The sequence below is a fragment of the Schistocerca americana genome, chromosome X (assembly GCF_021461395.2).
Source record: "Schistocerca americana isolate TAMUIC-IGC-003095 chromosome X, iqSchAmer2.1, whole genome shotgun sequence".
Taxonomy (NCBI): domain Eukaryota; kingdom Metazoa; phylum Arthropoda; class Insecta; order Orthoptera; family Acrididae; genus Schistocerca; species Schistocerca americana.
In genome coordinates this window covers 841,637,759-841,659,871 of record NC_060130.1, presented here as the reverse complement: position 1 = coordinate 841,659,871, position 22,113 = coordinate 841,637,759, and the positions used below count along the sequence as shown (strand labels likewise).

Genomic DNA, 22,113 nt, shown 5'->3' with positions numbered 1-22,113 from the left:
CAAAGCCACAACGTAGCCCATGCACTTTTCACTCATGGCAAAATTTTACAGCTACTGAAGAAAACTAAACTTCTATGTTACCTAAGTTCTGTTACACCAGTTGCACTATTTATACAACTAAAAATAGCGGTCTTGATATTCTCTGTCTTACTGAGAAAGCAACTACTTTTATTAATAGTACTAAACCACAACTTATACCAATTCCAACAAAACTTCACAAACATTAACGAAAACCAGAAAATCCAAGCGGCCACTGGAACCCTAAATGAAGTTAAAACAGTGAATGAAAATTTTACTGAAGGGTCAGGCCGTGATATTGTACACAACAAGTACTGAAATTCAAAAACTTTTTAATCACCATAAAACTTTGTGCTATTTTGTTCAGAAAACAATGTAGTTTCATATGCTATAGTCACTTTCCTTCTCAAAAAATTATTAGCGTGATTTTTTTCTCACACATTTAGAAAAAATAAAATATTTCCTGTTACGGAAGGACATTTCATTTTTATTATTTGTATCACACACATTGATGATCCTGTGACAAAATCTATGTGGGTACTTAAGTCAGCCTAACAGGAATACATTGGTATTAAAAGCTGGATTTTGGTATGTTTATCAAAGACATAAAATTTCCCGCAAAATTGTAAATGTCCATCCATAACAAATTGTTGACATAATTTCAATATAAAATATAATGAACAGTTAATATAAAATTTTCTTTTCCATAACTTCCTAATATAAGAGTATTATGATGTCTTCAGTACCATAAATCCACATGAAGCACGACTATTTAATAAATATTTATTTTGTAAAATTTGTTACGGAAGGACATTTTTTGTTATGGAAGGACATTTGTTATAAATGTCTATTTGAGTTTCCCCTCTAAAAATGAAACCAGCCACTCACAGCATGTCTTTACCTAGCTAGCCAATGAAACAATTCTGTCAGATGTTTTCCCTCTAGTTTTCTCTTCTCTCTCTACATTGTTGCATAGGTTTCAAGTGGCTGTTCATGCTGGAAGTGTAATATAGTGGTTATAAACAATTTGAAAGTAAGTATTTCTTTAATGTAAACAAAGTTAGTTTGTTTACGCATAAGTCAAACATTTTTCGAATAAGCCTAATTACTTCAAAAGCCGGAGTGTATCAAATATTTACATGCTGAGACATCTTGTTAATATTGATAGTATTTATCTGACAACTTCCAAGTATTTTTATAATTATTAGCAGTGAAGGAATATCATAGCCTACTCTGCAAAGACTAGGTGACATTGTTATGCGCAACACTTTTAAAAACATGTAAAAAGAATCTCATTTTTTGTCTTTGTAATTTTTAATTTATACTCTAAACAAACATGGCATATCTCCTTTGAGCTGAGCATATGTTCACTCTTTGAGCTTACTAATAAAATGTAATGTACATCAATGGCTTACTATGAAATTTTTTGACATTTAATATAAATTCAATTGCTTCTTTGGTTGAGTTATAGACTTAACAAGTTTCTTGAATATAGGTGCGGGTGTGATGGTCAAAACAGGTGCTGAGCATTCTAAGGAATGCAGAAAACTAAAAATGAATGATCCAGGAACAGCAGAAGTGTATCGTCAAAAAGATTGTGGGAGAAAGAAAGCAAAATAACAGCAGTTAATAGCTGAGGAAAACATAGGTCATTTACGAAAATATTAAAAAGAAAAGAAAAAGATGCAACGTGCCCTTGCTCGTCAAACCAGTGCAAATTCAACATTAAAAATGTCACCTAGCACATTAGGTAAAGCTACCGCTAGGATCAAGTGATGTCTCCCAAAATCACCTTCCGAGCATCCCGAAGTTCTTGGAAAACTTGTCAAATCCTTTTCACCTCAAAAACTTAATAATTTTTTCGAAGTTGCTGGATTTACTGCTAGGAATGTAAAACCAAAACAATCAGTATTTGAAAAAGAGATTCTGTGCCAAATCAAACAATACAGAAGGTGATACAATTTTATGAAAGTGATGACATAAGCTGGCAGTGCCCTGGCAGAAAGGAATTCATTTCTATTAAACGTGGTAAAGAGTACGTGCAAAAGATATTTTCGTTATACAATAATAAAGAAATTTATGAACTTTTCTGCAAAGAGTATGGGGAGTTACCCATCGGACTGTCAAAATTTAAACACTTACGACCAAAGCATGTTGTACCTATAACACTAAGAGATCGAGAAGTTAGTGTCTTTATTTACAACTATAGACTTTGACCAGGCATGTTTACAATGCACGTAGGCAGTTGCGCATGTTAAAACGTGTCCTTCCCGAAACAGACATTGTTGTACTAGAGGACTTCTCAGAAAACTGTTCGATAAAACATCAATCTGAGATCAGGTAGGCTCACTGGTGTTCACCCAATGTGTCTATTTTTACAGTCATTGTGTATTACAAGTGTCGTGAACTGAAACATATAAACTACTGTGATTCTTTAGAACACAGTAAGGACAGTGTCCATGCTTTCAATCAGGCAATTTTAGGACATCTGCAAACAAAAGTTGGGTTTCCAATTTCACAAGTCATTACTTTAGTGATGGAGCTGCAAGTCAGTTCAAAAGCCGGTTCTCTGTTTGTGATCTTTTTCATGAAGAAGATTTTGGTGTAACAGATGATCGAAGTTACTTCGAAAAAGCTCATGGAAAGGGTCCACATGATGGCATCAGATGGGAACTGAAGAGTGTCATTTTTCGTTCCATACTCCAGAAAAAAACAGTAGTAAATAATGCAGAAGAATTTGCAACAGCTGCAAAAGATCTTGCACAACCCTCTTCTGATGAAAAACACGTCACACTTTTGGAAAATTCTGTTTTTTCTGGGCAGCATAGTAGTGGAAGGATCTAAAAACTTATTCAGAGTGCAAATGTTTTCAAGCAGCAGCAGAACCAAGTAGTTCAAAGCAAGTTAACAAAGTATTCAGTCTTGTCTAATGGGTCACTTTTACTTTGCAAAGTGTTCAGTGATACAGCTGTTGTATACAGGTATGCATGCACTATTCATAAGTTTCATGCTGATAAAGACGTGATAAGTGATGAGAATGAAGTCAAGAGACAATACTAAAAACACATTTAAAATTGTCCAGAATGATGTCTTTTAATGTTTCTCCTGGTGACATCATTTCTGTGTTATGTGAACCACATATTAATGGTGGTTCTGAAAGACTTACAAATTTTCAGACCCTGTTGTTGTTTATGAACAATAACTAAACGGAAGTTTTTTTATTCCTGGTACTTTCTTAAAAAAAATCTCAGCAACATTACTCATGCTTTCTTAAGCAAGTAGTTATGCCTAAGTATATAGTTTTTCAATTATTTTGAAATTTATAGATCATTTTCCAGTGTCACTTGATAAAATGTTTTAAATCATGTATGTACAAAGTCTACATTTTACTAACAATAATTTCACTTTCCTATGCTACATAATTGTAATTTCAGTAATTAATTAATATGTAACTTGTATGATAGCATTTATTGTTATAAAATTCAATGAAATGGAAACGAATTCCCACGCGTCTTTACAGAGCGTAGTGGAACGATGCAGGAGAACCACACCGCTTTACTAAGCTAGGTCCTAGTGGAGGTGGTTTGCCATTGCCTTCCTCCGATAGTGATGGGGATGATGATGACAACACAACACCCAATCATATCGAGGCAGGAAAAATCCCTGACCCCACCAGGAATCGAGCCCAGTACCCCGTGCTCGGGAAGCGAGAAGGCTGCCGCGAGACCACAAGCAGCGGACTACACAATTCAATAAGTAACAGTATATTTAGTATTAAAAGTAAAATTTGTATAGCTGGGTAAAAAATGTCCTTCCGTAACACTGCAGCTACTCACTTTGTTGGATGCAGCATTTAATCTAAGAGCTAAAAAAATCTATTATGCCCTAAATTATATACTAAACACATGCAGTTCATAAAAAAATTGCTAAGTGAAACATAAACATCAAAGCAGGATTTCATCTCTATACTCAAGTATAAAAAACGCTGTGCTTTTTCTTGTCCTTCCGTAACGCTCAGTAATCATAATAAATATTGAAAATATAGAAACTATTACTATTTAAATACATAAAAAATTTCATGTTGCTTTTAACAGTTTGCAGAATATATGTTGTGCCCTAGTTTTGCATTTCTAATTAAAGTTTTTTACCCAGATTTCTCAGAAAAGTGTCCTTCCGTAACAAAAAAAAATTGCGCGGACTGACCCTGAAATACTTCACTACAAACGCCAGCTGTAAACTAAAGCACGAAATTTACTAATCCACTTCAACGCACGGAAAAATCTGAAACACACAGAGTGAACGTTTCGAAAACTTTATTAAATCGTTATTTCGCCAGAAACAGAACGAAACACCGTTGAAAACTATGAATTTATTAACACTGTAACAGTGCCCAAATAACTTTGTCAGATCTTAGCTTTGTAACCGTTACAGCTGCAACCGCACGCCGCGAAATGTAAACACATTACGTTCTGGAAAGAGCGTCAGAAAATAAGCACCATATTTATTATTGCGTATTTCCGTATCTCCACTGCGGGAATCGCGCGTGTGGCTGATTCCACGACAAAGGCACAAATACGGACCAATTTTCCAAAGTGAAATAAACAAAGAACATAAAACTATTGAATTTTCCCGTAAAAAATATACCATAACAAAAAACACCCTTACAGAGAAATAGCACCTAACGTACGCAAAAAAAATAACAAACCGAAAACATGACAAAAAAGTTTACAATTTTACTATTGTGACAACCGAAACTAACATTAGCGGTGTGCCGAGGAGTAGAATTCTTTTAGGCTTGCGCAGTCACTAATATTTTACGGCAGGAAACAAATTATAAGGAAACATCCGGCTCAGTCACTTTCAATCGTCGCAAAAATTGCTGTTAAGTTCAAGATGGCGAACCGAGGAGAAAACGCAAAACTTTAACGTTTATCACTTTAAACCACATACAAGTGTATGACTGATATTACATTCACACTAAATTTAAGAAAGTACAATAATGCAATACGTACAATTTTCAGTAAGTGCCGCTTCCCCACAAAAAAAAGAAAAAAAAATTAGGATGCACACCAGTACTACCTCACACCACTACCAACTCGACACAACCAACGATTATCTGGCAAGTGGTCATTGGTCAGTATTTCGATCTATATTCGCTGAAGACAGTGACCTGTAGGTTCACAGCATCTGTGATTTTAGCGGCATTTTTTATTCTTCTTCGGATGTTCTCCTATGGTTTTTAAGGTCAAAAAATACTTTTTTATTTTTTCGTTCTGTGGATCATTGTACTTTTTAATGACAAACTTTTTGAAGGAGAATTTTTTTCTATGTCTCATCAGGGCCGAGGCACTGTTGCGCGAAAAGAAACTGAGTCGAAAGTGCCTAAAACAAAAGTGAAATGACGAAACTATTGAACCCATAATACGTGACAAGAGCGGGTATTAAGAGCAGTTAAATAAAATTATCTACGGACAATGCCATCCGTGATAAACCTGCAATCAGAAAGCGAATGTTACTACTTAAGGCCAATTCACACCTACCATCAAGTGCTGGAACCTCAAAACATTCCACAATGCATTTCAAATGGTGACATTCACACTTGGCGTCAGTGCCTTGGGACATCAGCTCACATCACGTTACCATCAAGATTTCTCGGGAAGAAAGTTGTGATGGTGACGTTGGTGGTGGTTCCTGAGGGGGAGGAGAGAACTGTCTCTCGTCGTCTGCTAATGTTAGAAGTTAACCTGTTTCCGCCGCGTTCACTCATGATATTATGGAGGTAAGAATTGAGGGAGACGCCGTGAGGTCACAGCTGTGAAGCTATATGAAGCCGAGGGTAGCCATCTCAATCCGACCAAAACATTGCTGCTGTAAGCTTGTGCACATAGGCTTGTCGCTCGCTTTTGGAAGGGTTTTGCGCTATTATGGTGACTTGTGTGGTGTTCGGATGTACGAATCGTTCTGATTGTGATGCGAAATCGAAGGGAATAACATTTTATGTGTAAGTTGTCTCGTTAAATGTGATTTTGCAACTTCATTGTGAATGAACGTGTGCTACATCGGTACTTGTACTATAGCGTGTTTTTCTCCTGTATGACTTTAGATTTCCTAAAAATGAAAGTCGGTAAGCTCTGTGGGAGAATGCCGTGAGGAGGAAGAATTTGCGTGCGTCTAAATGGAGCACTATATGTTCTCATCATTTCCGAGAAGAGGACATAGACCGAACTTCCCTTTCAACAGTAAGGCTCCGAGAAAATGCTGTACCATCAGTTTTCCCTACACACCCAAAACATTTGCAAAAGGTATGTTAATTCAAAGAATTAAATTCTTAGTTTTCAAATTCACGTTTCAGTGTAATACGTACGTATCGTCGATAATCGAAGAGTTGAGTAACTCACTTTGTCTTCATCATGTACCAAATTAAAAGCTAACACTACATTAACTGGCGTAAAGTATAGGCCTAAACAGGACACTGTGTAGATTTGCCATTCTACGTACCGTATTTCAGTAATATTGGTGGTAATGAACAGTGTTTCCCAGTAGTGTAACGTAACTGAAATGTCCCAGTACGTATTACAAACAAGATGTATTTATGGGGCTTTGGAGGGAGAGTATAGCTAACTTAGTTTTCAGTTTCTATTATTTAGTTTGTGATACACGTTAATTACTGAATTAACAAAATTGTATCGTTTACATTGAAGTCTAGCTATTCGTAATATTACATTAAAAACTATTTTTAATCATAAGAAACGCGGAATTTCGCCTTTAGGAGATTTTATTTTAAACAAAAACTTTGAAACAACCAATCTGATGACATTACATGCATATATGGTGCAATTAGCGACTGTAATACACGCAGCGCTATAGCACACTGGCAATGTTTTGGTCAGAGTGTCATGGCAGCGAGCCACGCCCCCATGGCTTCAAAACGTAGTACGGCTGGGATACGTAGCGCCATCTCCCCTTATTCTTACCTCCATGCATGATATAGTAGTGGATTTTAGTCTTTGGTATCTTCTTAATCTTTAATTTTATTATTTTGCTTTATTTTCATGACAACTTGCGAATGTTCTAGGACGACTTGGATATATTTTCCATTTGGTGTTCTTCTACTGGTGTAAACGAAAAATGATTTATGTTTTACATTAACAGAACAAAGCTGGGACCTACTCTGTATATCAGTAAGAGCCTAAGTTCATGAGGCAATTTTCATTAAATAACATTTTCCACGTGAAGAAGTCAGCTCTAATGAAGGAGAAAAATAAAGTCGTTCATGGCGTTATTTCCTGCACAAGAAAAAAATGAATAAGTTAAACAGACTGTATTTATCCTCTTATAAATATTCTATGACGTATTTATATGTGTATATTTTCTCTACCAAATAAATGTCGATGTATGGAAATGTTTTTTCCCTGCTCAGCACATTGCCACATAAAATTGTTCAGGACTGTGCATTATGAACTTTGCTTTTTCCAATAATAAACTTTATCGTTGTTAGTTCCTCAATTCCATCACCATACTCCGACCTTTTGTATCACAAATTGTTTATCATAAACATACTTAGACCATTCGGTACTGCGCTAAGCAAACTGATTAGATGTGGCGTCGAGTGCGAATACACCCTGATGTGATATGACATTATGTCATGAGAGGAAGTTAGAAAGGCACATTTTGATTGACATTGCTTACCTCGATCGACACAATCAAAGAGCGACTTTCGCGTGTCCAGCTGTCAGGACTTCAATCTGTAAGGAACTTACAAGCTAAAAGAGTGTCCAGAGACACAGAATTCGGCTTAATTCTCAAGGAAACTCAGGGCCAATGAAACTCCGAATAACAAAGTCCAGTGGTAGTATAATCCTGTCACTACTGCATGGAGTTACTCTAAGCCAGTGTACACTATTACTGTATATTGCTTATTCAGCTTTACTAGTAACCTGGTTTTGCTCTCGCGAACCTGAGTCTATCTTCTCAGTAATGCTACCCTCTTGACATTGTCCAATTAATCTAAGTCAGCAACCTGGTGACGACCGACAGAGGGGTAGCATCCCAGACGATTATCGAATTGTTTCTTCATCTTCAGGGTGGGTTCACTCTTTATACCGCTCAACAAGTTTCCAGATGATTCCCTCTGACGTACATAGTCTTCACTGTGTGAACATTACCATATTTGGGCAGATAACGAGAAGAATACAACGCTCTTACGTGTTCGTTATGGGACCGAATTCACGCACTCGCTGGATGCTGCCTTTCTATGAATAGCTTGTGTTCGGTATGGCGCCAAGCTGATGGTGTTTGGGTAAAAGATATTCCAAACGTTTCCCCTGCCTTTCGAAGGCAGATCTTAGCTGTAACGTGAATTTAATGCCGTATTTCGTCTCTTAATGTCGGATTTCACGATACCAACCATACACTGTGTAAAATTTTTAGTCCAATCAAATGAAAGTCCGAAGTGGAATGTTATGGCGTATTTTTTAGTGGTTTATTTTACGTTTTTTGGTGTTCTGAACATGAATCTGGAGTCGTTCAACACAAATTTTCTCTCTAAATATGAGAAATCATCAACACATCTCTAAAATAATCTTTTTTTTTAGTGGTTTTCACCTTATAACTTGCAAAGCAAGCTATTTACACGAAAAGTAGTCCAGTAGTAAAATAAAGAGAAGAAAACTACCTACAATTTATGTATTTGATAGTTTTTTGTATGCCATATGGTTTTAACACAAAAGGGAGTTGAAGTATCAGGGAAATCAGTAATTTTTGGAAAATAGCAAAAGACAGCATTAATAGATTTTTAATTCATGTAGGAAAACATTACTATAAATGGTAATAAAAGAGGTGAATTTATGTACAACTTATATATATTTAAGTACTAATACGTGTGCTCTTAGACACATGTTCCACAGTTTCTTCAGGACAGCCTTCCACCCATTAAGAAACATATTTTGGACATAAAAATAAATAATGAGTGAAGAAATAAAGGCGAGAGAGAACTATTTATGCGTAGTTACCTTCAAATAATCCAGGGAGCTCCAGGTCATCTGCTATTTTCACTCTCCTCATTAGGGACTGCTCAGTGGTCATGTCGGTCCATGTTCCACACCAGAATTTTCTGGTCCTTCGTGCTATGAACCTGCCAGTCGTGAGCATTTCGTATTCCTGAGCGCTCATTTTATCTCACAAGCTGTGCATGTCTTGTAGGTGGAGGTGGCATACAAAAAAAGTCAGTAGTGCCTCTTGATCAGTATTCCTGTGTATTTACATTCATTTTACATTTTTACATCTGACCACAATTCACCAAGTTATGACTGGCATCTTTCATCATCCTAAACAGAATTATACAACATTGCATTACTTTTTTACATCTGACCACACCTCACAAAATTATGACTGGTATCATTCTTCATTTTCAATGGAGCTATTTACAATTTGTACAGAAATCAGATGGCAGTTATAAGAGTCGAGGGGCATGAAAGGGAAGCAGTGGTTGGGAAAGGAGTGAGACAGGGTTGTAGCCTCTCCCCGATGTTATTCAATCTGTATATTGAGCAAGCAGTAAAGGAAACAAAAGAAAAATTCGGAGTAGGTATTAAAATTCATGGAGAAGAAGTAAAAACTTTGAGGTTCGCCGATGACATTGTAATTCTGTCAGAGACAGCAAAGGACTTGGAAGAGCAGTTGAACGGAATGGACAGTGTCTTGAAAGGAGGATATAAGATGAACATCAACAAAAGCAAAACGAGGATAATGGAATGTAGTCAAATTAAATCGGGTGATGCTGAGGGAATTAGATTAGGAAATGAGACACTTAAAGTAGTGAAGGAGTTTTGCTATTTAGGGAGTAAAATAACTGATGATGGTCGAAGTGGAGAGGATATAAAATGTAGACTGGCAATGGCAAGGAAATCGTTTCTGAAGAAGAGAAATTTGTTAACATCGAGTATAGATTTAAGTGTCAGGAAGTCGTTTCTGAAAGTATTTGTATGGAGTGTAGCCATGTATGGAAGTGAAACATGGACGATAACTAGTTCGGACAAGAAGAGAATAGAAGCTTTCGAAATGTGGTGCTACAGAAGAATGCTGAAGATAAGGTGGGTAGGTCACGTAACTAATGAGGAGGTATTGAATAGGATTGGGGAGAAGAGAAGTTTGTGGCACAACTTGACTAGAAGAAGGGATCGGTTGGTAGGACATGTTCTGAGGCATCAAGGGATCACAAATTTAGCATTGGAGGGCAGCATGGAGGGTAAAAATCGTAGAGGGAGACCAAGAGACGAATACACTGAGCAGATTCAGAAGGATGTAGGTTGCAGTAGGTACTGGGAGATGAAGAAGCTTGCACAGGATAGAGTAGCATGGAGAGCTGCATCAAACCAGTCTCAGGACTGAAGACCACAACAACAACATGCAAATATTTACAAAATAAGCCAATATTGTGACACTACATTGTATCATTTTTCAGTTCTTGGTGGAATGTATTGTTTATTAACGTGTAATGGTGGGGAATGTGGTATTGGAAAGAGGGATTCAGTGTTCCTAGTTCTCCTTCTTAGAGCAGTGGTAGCCCTCTGTAGCCTCTGGTTGGCTGAATGGCAATGATTTTCTGACCTTAATTCATAAGAGGTCAGCTCTCCCTCACCATAGTCCATATCAGTTCAACGAGCTCAGGTATATTCCACAAATATGCTTGGAGCATATTCATTCATGACATTAATTGTCACACAAATTTTTACACAACGGTCTGTACTCGCTATCTGACAAATTTTCGTAGCACAATTTCGACAACGTTTACGATAAATACATAGGCAACAAAAGATAATTAATAGACATAAAACATCAGATCAGGAGTATCCTCATGTGAAATATTCGCCCATAGACCACCCTTTGAAGGTCTTTCTTTGTTGATAATCTGTTTCCTCTTGCAGTTCATTAGTCTTACAGCCGTCAATCTTTAAGTCGCCCAAGTGGTGAACTATGTGCTCCAAAGGTAACATTAAGTATATTTCCGAGATTTTCTGCCTCTGATCTTCTGTAATACAGTAGTCCATTTCTGAATTTAAACCAGGTACTACACTCCTGGAAATGGAAAAAAGAACACATTGACACCGGTGTGTCAGACCCACCATACTTGCTCCGGACACTGCGAGAGGGCTGTACAAGCAATGATCACACGCACGGCACAGCGGACACACCAGGAACCGCGGTGTTGGCCGTCGAATGGCGCTAGCTGCGCAGCATTTGTGCACCACCGCCGTCAGTGTCAGCCAGTTTGCCGTGGCATACAGAGCTCCATCGCAGTCTTTAACACTGGTAGCATGCCGCGACAGCGTGGACGTGAACCGTATGTGCAGTTGATGGACTTTGAGCGAGGGCGTATATTGGGCATGTGGGAGGCCGGGTGGACGTACCGCCGAATTGCTCAACACGTGGGGCGTGAGGTCTCCACAGTACATCGATGTTGTCGCCAGTGGTCGGCGGAAGGTGCACGTGCCCGTCGACCTGGGACCGGACCGCAGCGACGCACGGATGCACGCCAAGACCGTAGGATCCTACGCAGTGCCGTAGGGGACCGCACCGCCACTTCCCAGCAAATTAGGGACACTTTTGCTCCTGGGGTATCGGCGAGGACCATTCGCAACCGTCTCCATGAAGCTGGGCTACAGTCCCGCACACTGTTAGGCCATCTTCCGCTCACGCCCCAACATCGTGCAGCCCGCCTCCAGTGGTGTCGCGACAGGCGTGAATGGAGGGACGAATGGAGACGTGTCGTCTTCAGCGATGAGAGTCGCTTCTGCCTTGGTGCCAATGATGGTCGTATGCGTGTGTGGCGCCGTGCAGGTGAGCGCCACAATCAGGACTGCATACGACCGAGGCACACAGGGCCAACACCCGGCATCATGGTGTGGGGAGCGATCTCCTACACTGGCCGTACACCACAGGTGATCGTCGAGGGGACACTGAATAGTGCACGGTACATCCAAACCGTCATCGAACCCATCGTTCTACCATTCCTAGACCGGCAAGGGAACTTGCTGTTCCAACAGGACAATGCACGTCCGCATGTATCCCGTGCCACCCAACGTGCTCTAGAAGGTGTAAGTCAACTACCCTGGCCAGCAAGATCTCCGGATCTGTCCCCCATTGAGCATGTTTGGGACTGGATGAAGCGTCGTCTCACGCGGTCTGCACGTCCAGCACGAACGCTGGTCCAACTGAGGCGCCAGGTGGAAATGGCATGGCAAGCCGTTCCACAGGACTACATCCAGCATCTCTACGATCGTCTCCATGGGAGAATAGCAGCCTGCATTGCTGCGAAAGGTGGATATACACTGTACTAGTGCCGACATTGTGCATGCTCTGTTGCCTGTGTCTATGTGCCTGTGGTTCTGTCAGTGTGATCATGTGATGTATCTGACCCCAGGAATGTGTCAATAGAGTTTTCCCTTCCTGGGACAATGAATTCACGGTGTTCTTATTTCAATTTCCAGGAGTGTATATCTACATTACTTATACTGGTATGTACCATATGTTCTGACTGTAAACTGATCTGAGCTCTGTACCTCTTGCATTTTCCCAGAAACGTCAATGGTACTGAAAAATACGACATTAGCAAGCAGTAACTCCTTATATAGAACCGTTAATCCCTCGTCCTTGCGAGCTACAAATAACAATTTATTGTCTCATATCTGTGTCCATATACGTCCATTCAACACAATATACTTCAGATTACTGTCTTTACATACCTCTCTAACTGGCTGCAACATTCGTGCTTTGTGTCTCTCATGATCGTAGGTAGACAATAGCACAAAATCCTGTTTACATCTGTTACTTAATGTTAATACTTTTACACTTGAACTATTCAAGGAACAGTTCCACATATGGCCTCTTGGCTTCATGGATTAGTAAGAATTTGGTTTTAGGAGTAATATACAGGTAGGTAAACATTCACTTAGTTGTATGAACTTCTGCTGGTAATAGCCATATCTTATGTGTGTTATACTCATTGCTGTCCATTAGTTGTACAGTTAGAATGTACCTTAAGGTACTGATGGCTAAGGATACATCTAACCCTGGCCCTCAGTGAATTCGGTCAGAAACTGTTTATCTTTCAAAAATGGTTCAAATGGCTCTAAGTACTATGAGATTTAACATATGAGGTCATCAATCCTCTAGACTTAGAACTACGTAAACCTAACTAACCTAAGGATATCACACACATCCACACCCAAGGCAGGATTCGAACCTGAGACTGTAGCAGCAGCGGGGTTCCAGAGTGAAGTGCCTAGAAGGCCACAGCAGCTGGCCATATCATCTTTAATTGACTCTAAGTACTATACCGCCTGCACTAGATTTATTAAGTGAGCCTACAGAAATCTGTTCTGTGCATTCACTATGACCATAACTAACAAATCATATCTAACTGATTGAACAGTTTCATTAATTGCATCAGCTGTTCGGTTACTGCTATCAGAACCAGTGCTTGCTGTAAGTTCCAATTCATATTGCTTTTATACTCTTTCATGTGCCCATTTAATTTCTGAATGCTGTCGGCAGTGTTCTTTTTCTTCTTCATAACCACATTGATTGTCTGATTAACACCCATTAAAGAAGCCTTCACAATCGTCACTTGGTCCTTGAATAGCCCTAATAATTCTCACTGCTGTTCCTCCAGTTCATCTGTCTTAGCTTTGAAAAATGATGCATCATTCTCATCTAGTGTGCCAAATAAAATATTACTCATTTCTCCTATAAAATTCAGAATTCCTCTTTTCTATCTGACACATTCATGTCTCGCTAGCTGCCCTATCAGTTATTTACCTCTACTTACCTTTTTTATGTGCCATGTTACGGCCTCACTGTATGTAACCTCATTACACAGTGCGACAAAGCTTTGTTTGTGGCTTGGCCAGTTTTGTCAGACTTACCATACAATGCCTTTGAACTGAAATAGCGTACTATACGCTAAGTGGTATTTTATACACTAAGTGTTCCTTGATTGTCGCAATAACTCTGGTGCAGACTGGAGTCATTGTAACCATACATCTCTCGGTGTCTCTGTTTGTTCCATTATGCTGGTCATAACACTACTGATGATTGGAAATCCCCATAAGACTCGTACTCTTGCCATCAGAAATTAAAAGAGTTCTTTCAGCTCTATACATTTCTGTCCATTAATCGAAACTGCTACATTTGGTCCATCCACAGTGATTACGTTATAGGGCTCTTTCCAATGACTGTCTAGTTTCCTCCATCAATCCCTTCTTACACTCACTTTGTATAATAACACTCTGTCATTCACCATAAATGTCTTGGGTTGGTTGGTTGGTTGGTTTGGGGAAGGAGACCAGACAGCGTGGTCATCGGTCTCATCGGATTAGGGAAGGATGGGGAAGGAAGTCGGCCGTACCCTTTCAGAGGAACCATCCCGGCATTTGCCTGGAGTGATTTAGGGAAATCACGGAAAACCTAAATCAGGATGGCCGGACGCGGGATTGAACCGTCGTCCTTCCGAATGCGAGTCCAGTGTTTAACCACTGCGCCATCTCGCTCGGTAATGTCTTGGGATTCTGGGTTTTGTCATACTAAACCTTATTGTCTTCCTCGTTCTCCTGCGTGGCATCTCTGGCTTCTTGGTGTTGTAAATGCATCCTCTGGCGTATCTCAAGGATATAGGCAGTTATAAATAACATTTGCCGGCTTCCTTTGCAAAAGTTCCAGTTGGTAGCATTTTCTGCCAAAAAATAATTTATCTACAGGTGGTCATATTGTACATGAAGGACCCAAGAGGCATCCACATGTCCCAAACTCTTCGACATTTGTCTACATAATGTCTCAGCAGTTCTATTAATGCTCCGTGAGTTTGCTCCAGTGCATTGTTTGTTTGAGGGTGATAACTGGTAGTTTGCAGCTTCTCGATCCTTAACAGTTTGCTTACACATTTCATTGAGTAACTTGCACAATTACTATACATACTGCTCAGCTGTAATGTCAATATACTGAATTTCAGTGTAATCTTCTTTACCGACTTCTGTATCTTGCTTGTCCATTGGGTTCGCCACTACACGTTTCATCTACAAATCTTGGAAAGCCAAAAGGTATTTGCTACCGGTGTGCATTTGCAATAATGGACCTAAGATGTCTACATCACATTTCTTGAATATGAATTCTGGGACAGGCGTTATCTCTATTGACTGCTTAGTTTCAGCCTGGGTAACCTTATTCTATTGGCAACTCTCACACTTGCAAATAAACTTCTCTATGTCTTCCTTCATTCCGAGCCAGCTGCAATACTGCTTTACTCTATTGTACACTCTACCCATACCCTGATATCCTCCAACTGGAGACAAGTACATTTGCTTCAGAACTGCTAACTTCTCTTTGTTACTTAAAACAATGTCTTTCATTTCCTGTTGTGGCCTCCCAGTGGCCCTTCTGATGTTCGGAGTGTCTTGCTGTCTCTTTGTGTTATTTGCAGTTCGTTGCATGTGGTCTCAGCTACTGAATCAATGTGCTGACTGTGTCTACAGCGTTATCTCCCACACTCACAGTTTCCTCTTGCACTTGTCTCTGGATCACTTGTTACTCCATGTGCATTCTGAATGAGAGACAATTTATCTACCGCATTATTGTGCTTTCCTCCTTTTAAAAATATGATAATTGTATTCCTCTAATTTTAACCTGAATTTCCTCAAATGGGAAGATGGGCATGACATACTTGCTAACCATGTGAGCGGCTTGTGATCTGTCAGTATCTTTAAGTCTCTTCTGAACAGTTAAGGTCTGAAGTACTTCATGACCCACATTATTGCGAGCAGTTCCTACTCCTATGTGGTGTAATTTTGTTCCACTTTGTCGACAATTTTGGATATAGAAGCTACTGGCTGATGTTTGCCCACTGACCCTTGGCTGAGAACCGAACCTAGAGCTGACTGACTAGCATCTGTAGTTCCTATGACCTCTTGTTCAAAGTGTGGTTATTGTAACATTGATGAACCGATAATCTTCTCTTTTAATTGTTGGAAAGCCTCTTCCTGTTGAGTCCTCCAGTTCTATGGAATATTTCATACAAGGGTTTGGAAATCTTACTGAAGTTGTTTATAAATTCGCAAGTAGTATCCTATAAGGCCTAAATACGCTTTTAGTTGTGTTGTTGTTTGCATCTGAGGATATTTCATGATGACTTCTTCTTTGGAGATATCCAGGTGAAGTTCCTGGGCCGTCAACACATGACCAAGTAAGGCGACTTATTTTCTGAATGATTTGCACTTGTCTATCTGAAGCTTCAGAGTGTTTTGTCTCAACTGTTCGGACACTGGTTCTAGTCAGGCATTATACTTCTTGAGCTAAGTTCCCACTACTACTACATCATTTAAATATGTAAAAACTTGGTTACTCTGGATTCTAGTCAAGACTGTTCATCGATCTTTGGAATGTGGATGGCGCTGCCTTCAACCCCATGGCCATCTTATTGTATTCAAAATGCCCCATGGGCGTGCTAACTGCCGTTTTCTCTCGAACTCTTTTATCTGTCATAGCTTTGTGGAATGGATTAGCTAGGTCCAACGCTGAAAAATATGTTGCTTTCCCTAGTCTGTCTAATATTTTGTCTATGCAGGGAAGAGGGTACACCTTGTTGAGAGAGATTTCATTTAGCTTTATGTAGCCTGCTACCACTGTTCGACTGACGCTGTATCGATAGCTTCAGACAATGTTAGGTGTTCCCCTTGAGCTCTAATGGTCTTATTTTGACCTCACATGGTTCCTGAATATAAACCGCTTGCCTGAGTTTTCTGGTCAGCGCATTTCTTCCTGAAAGGTATTGTTCCCCAGAAATGGAACTGCATTGTATCTATTCTCACTCTCCACTGAGCCATACTTTCACCATATGCTTGCCTGCTGCCCAATAATTCATAAGTGTAAAAGCCCAATGCTCATTTATTCTCATAGTTCTAAACCAAAATTTCATGTGCTGTGGACCAGATTTCTGTATGGTCAAAGACTAACTGTTTGTTGAGGCCTGATCCTGTGATTTGTCGGCCGGCCGAAGTGGCCGTGCGGTTAAAGGCGCTCCAGTCTGGAACCGCAAGACCGCTACGGTCGCAGGTTCGAATCCTGCCTCGGGCATGGATGTTTGTGATGTCCTTAGGTTAGTTAGGTTTAACTAGTTCTAAGTTCTAGGGGACTAATGACCTCAGCAGTTGAGTCCCATAGTGCTCAGAGCCATTTGAACCATTTGTGATTTGTCCTATTACAAATTTTAAAAATACTTTCTTAGAGCTAGTATCTACCAGTTCATAAGCATTGTCCCAGTTGTTTACAAATTAAGATAAACGATCACTGTCAAACTTTCATGGCACTAATATAGCTGCCTCACTGTAACTTAAATATCATTGATCCCTACTGTCTGGGCTGGCACTATTGAACTCAGTATGTGGACTCATGGTCACTAATTTTCCATTGCTGTTGTCATGTTGATGGCTGCTTGTTCTCCAATTGTCTGCTTCCACATCAGGTGAGCCTCTCTTCCATGAGTGTGGTGTCAGTGGTAACAGTAGTGTTGTCGGTGGAAGTTACCCTCCAGTTAGTTGAGCTTCTTGCTCACAGTTTGCATGGCAGTGGTGGCGGCATCATTGGTGGTGGCCCTCTGGTCAAGTAGGCCTCTCGCTCATGGTTGCACAGCGTCGTTATCATCAGTGACTGCCCTCTGGTATGATGAGCCTCTCGCTCATGGTTGCATGGCTGTGATGACATCAGTGGCTGTCTTCTTGTATGGTGAGCCTCTCGCTAGCATGGCTGTGGCGGCACAGGTAGTGGCCCTGGGGTCAGGTGAGAATCTTGCTCATGGTTGCAATGTTGTCGCAGTATTGGTGACTGCGTTCTGGTATGGTGAGCCTCCTGCTCATGGTCGCAAGGCAACGTCAGCGTTGGTAGTGGCCCTCTGTATCGAAATTTTTACCTCGACGTATCCCTCACTGATGTTTAATAAAAACTAATGAGCTTCCCTACACCTATCCCAGTGCCCTAATTTTCATTAGCATTCTTCTCGATCCACCTACTGAAGTAGTATATGTATGCCAATTGTGGACCAAAGAATAAATTTTTTTAAAATTTCCCGATATAAAATTATGATCTTAGTTTTATTGGATCCCCCATTTAAAAAATTATCTATATGAACAAACGAAATTTTGATTTATTTAAAAAATAAAAAGCTAATAAATTATTTCTTTATAATACATTCTAAAAGGCCTCATCAATTTATAGCAACAAAAAATTTTGTTTAATTAAATAAAATAAAAAATCTAATAAAATTTTTCTTTATAAATACGTTCTACAAAACATCGTCTATCTACAACAACAAATGACATTTTTTTTAATAAAAAAATTTAGTTCATTTTTCCTTTATGAATAAGTTCTACAATATCTATACCAATGATAGATATTTTTTCATTCAAAATCTCAAAGATACATTTCAACCATACATGTTTTAAAAATTAAAAATCTATTTTTTGTATGAATAAAAAGAAAAATGTGTTCTAAGGTTGAGTTATTTAAGGATGTAGAAAAATATTGTAAAGAAAAAACGTGGATTGAGTTATACTAATTTTTAAAATTGTTGTAAAGAAAAAGGTTATTCAGATGTAATTAGATAAGATCTATTAAAATTTATTGATTATTTTAATAATAAAGAAATGAATAAGAGAGAAATAAGATAAAACTATAAAAGAAATTAGAAAAATTTGTAAAACGAGAAATAGAAAATTATTTTGAACTAAAAAAATTAATATTTTAAGGAATCAGCCTCAGTTGCACAAATTTTCTGGTGTTCACCAGGTTTTGGCTAAATTAATCTAGCCTTCTTCTGAAGCATAACATAATTATAACTTGGCAGAATAAGGCACAGTCCACATTAATATTAAAACCTGTAGTACCATGGTAACATGTCAAATAAAACTACTTAGCTGAAGTCCAGCCCAGCCATCTCTTCACCACATGGTCGGTTGGCAGCGGCAACTAACGTTGGCATTGAAAGTTGCATGCAGAATAAAAAAATTAATTGAACTTGTTGAAAATGCTGTTGACAGTATTGTTAGTAATGATAACGAATTGAATAAAAACTTTTAAAAGGTCATCATGAAATATGCAAGACAAAAAAATTAGAAATTTTTCTAAACTTAATAAAAGGAATTAATCCATCTTAGGACAATATTAGTAATAACGATAACGATTTGAACAAAAATCATTAAAATATCTTCATAAAATCTGTAAAACAAGATATTAAAAATTTTCTAAACTCAATAAACAACAATTAATTGATCTTATCAAAAGATTTGAGGGTAATAACAATATCGATGATGAAAGGATTAAAAATTGTTTTCAAATGCTTCTACTTTATAAATATCAACAAATTAAAGAAATATTGTCAGAAAAATTTTCGCGTTATAGCTTTCTAGATGATGATGGTTTTTTTAAAAAAATTACTAAGCGAATGAACAGAAAAGCTTGTGTTGACAATTTTGTTGAACGCCAAGAATTTTTTATTCAAATTAAAGAAGAAGTTATCACTAAATTTAAGAACCTTTTAATACAAAGAAGATTAATTAAACTTAACATGAAATTTTGTTGCAGTTTTAAGAGACAAGACGAAATACAAGAATTCAGTTTTAATACAAGTAGAGTAAGTTTGTTAAGAACAACTGATATAGAAGATTATCATAAAAAATCAATGAGTAAACTATTAACTGAATTGGAAGAAATACAAAGAAAAAAATGTTTTCTTTGAGAGTTAATAAATAATTAAGAATTAACTGTTGATGGACACAATTCATTTTTTCTGTTCTTATATCGATTTACCAAAAGAAATTAAAAACAAAAAAGCTGTAATAAATGTTAGAAATACTGATGAAAAATGTTTTATTTATTCAGTGAAATCAGCATTATATTCGGCAATTGATCATGTGGAAACGGTTCATAATTATAAAAAGATTGGATTAGAAGTAGATGAAATTTTTGAAGAAGAAAAAATCAGTTTTTCTTTTCAGTTAACAAATATTTCAAAATCTGAAAAGAAGTTAAATAATTCTAATAATGTGTACACGCATGGCGAAAAATGTATTGTGTATCCTCTTATTACACAAAAATAAACAAGAAAAACAAGTTAATCTTATTTTAATTTAAAGAGATAATAATTCACATTATTGCATGATAAAAAGTTATTTCAATTAGTTAGTTAGGATGTAGGTTGCAGTAGGTACTGGGAGATGAAAAAGCTTGCACAGGATAGAGTAGCATGGAGAGCTGCATCAAACCAGTCTCAGGACTGAAGACCACAACAACAACAATAACAACAGTTCACAATGAATTAAAAATTGATATAAAATGTATCTTTGTGTTGATGTTTAAGATTAGACAATGTTTAAGATTAGACCAGGGGCGGGCAAGCGTTGCATTCGGCTCATGAGCGCACAGCGCTGCACGTGTGCTGCTTGCGTGCAATCGTCGACCGGGGCAATGGCGACAGGCGACAGGTCGCGGCATGTAGTACCAGGCTAAGCTGCGGTCGCTGATGCGAAGCGACCACTAGGTAGTGAATTTTGTATTTCAAGAACCGGAATTCGCAGGGTGAATCAAGGAAACGGAGAAATGGAGATTTGCTATCTTTTAAAAAGGGATGTGAGAATGATTTTTTCTTTGTGCAAAAACGTGAAAATTCGAAAAGTTTAATGAGTGGCAACATCCTCGCTGGTCAGCAGAAGTTTAGTATTGAACACCATTATAACAAATTTCACAAGGACGAGTACAATTTATTGTCGGATTCTGAGTGCATGGGGAAATTGACTGAGCTTATGAAGAGCGATCTGACGATACTAGATGAATCTGACATATGTTGCTGTTGTCACGTGAGATCTGCGACTTTATTCCGCCATGTCTCTCGTCTAACTGATTTAAAGTTTTATGGAGCACTGTTTTTAATTTTTGAGGACGACAACAATGATAGTCTAGCGGTTCGTACAAGTTATAAGATTGCAGTTAATATAGCGAGAGCTGGAAAACCATTTGCTGGAGGTGAGCTCATAAAGGAATGCATCAATGACGCTGCTGATTTACTTTGCCCACTGAATGCAAACCAGTTTCGAGCTATCACTCTTTCTCAGTGAACTGTAAGTTGTCGTATAAGTGGCATGGCAGGTGATGTTTACCGTCAAATAAGGAGTGCAGTGCAGGAGTTTATTGCATTTTCCATCGCACTTGATGAGTCCACTGATATTTCAGACACCACACAATTAGTGATTATGTCCACAATGTGGACACTGCTCTGCATATAACAGAGGATTTTTTAGATATGATATCTTTAAAAAGCATGACCACCGGCGCGGACATCCTAAAAGTCGTTGAAGAAGCTGTCAGTTCAACTGGCTTAAACTGGGAATGTTTGGTGTCACTGACAACAGATGGAGCAGCTGCAATGAAAGGGGAACAAATGGGATTTGTTGGATTACTGAGAAAAAAGCTACAGCATACAGAAGAATCATTGTACAGCATCCACGTCATTTTGCACTAAGAAGTACTCTGTGCAAAAGCAGCAAAACTGGAGGACGTCATGCAAGTGGTTATGCGGGCAGTTAATTATTTGAGATCCCACGGGTTTACAAATAGATAGTTTCACACATATTTAGCTGAAATTGGGGAAGAGTACAGTGACATACCATACCACAGTGAAGTCCGCTGGCTTAGCCATGGTAATCTACTCAAAAGATTTTTTGAGCTAAGAATACCAATAAATCACTTTTTAAAGGACAAAGGAAGGTACGACCCCAGGTAATAAGATCCAGGGTGGGTTGCCGACCATGCATTTTTAGTGGGCATTACCAGACACATGAATGCATTGAACACTAGTTTGCAAAGAGAAAATCAGCTAATTTGTGAAATGGATGAAAAGGTGCAAGTTTTTACTAGCAAGCTTGAGCTGTGGGAACGACAGCTCTCGTCAGGGAACGCAGTGCATTTGCCTGCTCTGTCTACTGTGTGAAAACAGAATTGTAAAGAATATGTTTCCATACTTAGTGCAATAAAAGATGAATTTCTCAAGCGATTTGG

General features: G+C 38.5%; 1 protein-coding gene across 2 annotated transcripts in view; it reads right to left on the bottom strand.

The window, feature by feature from the left end:
- LOC124555981 (RNA-binding protein 1-like) overlaps window positions 1-5,150 on the bottom strand; it is a 38,837-nt gene extending 33,687 nt beyond the window's left edge. For both annotated transcript variants that reach the window (XM_047130026.1, XM_047130027.1), the window contains exon 1: window positions 5,031-5,150. The gene's annotated coding sequence lies outside the window, so the exon portion shown is untranslated. The remainder of the gene's footprint in view (window positions 1-5,030) is intronic.
- Between the last annotated feature and the right edge of the window lie 16,963 nt (window positions 5,151-22,113).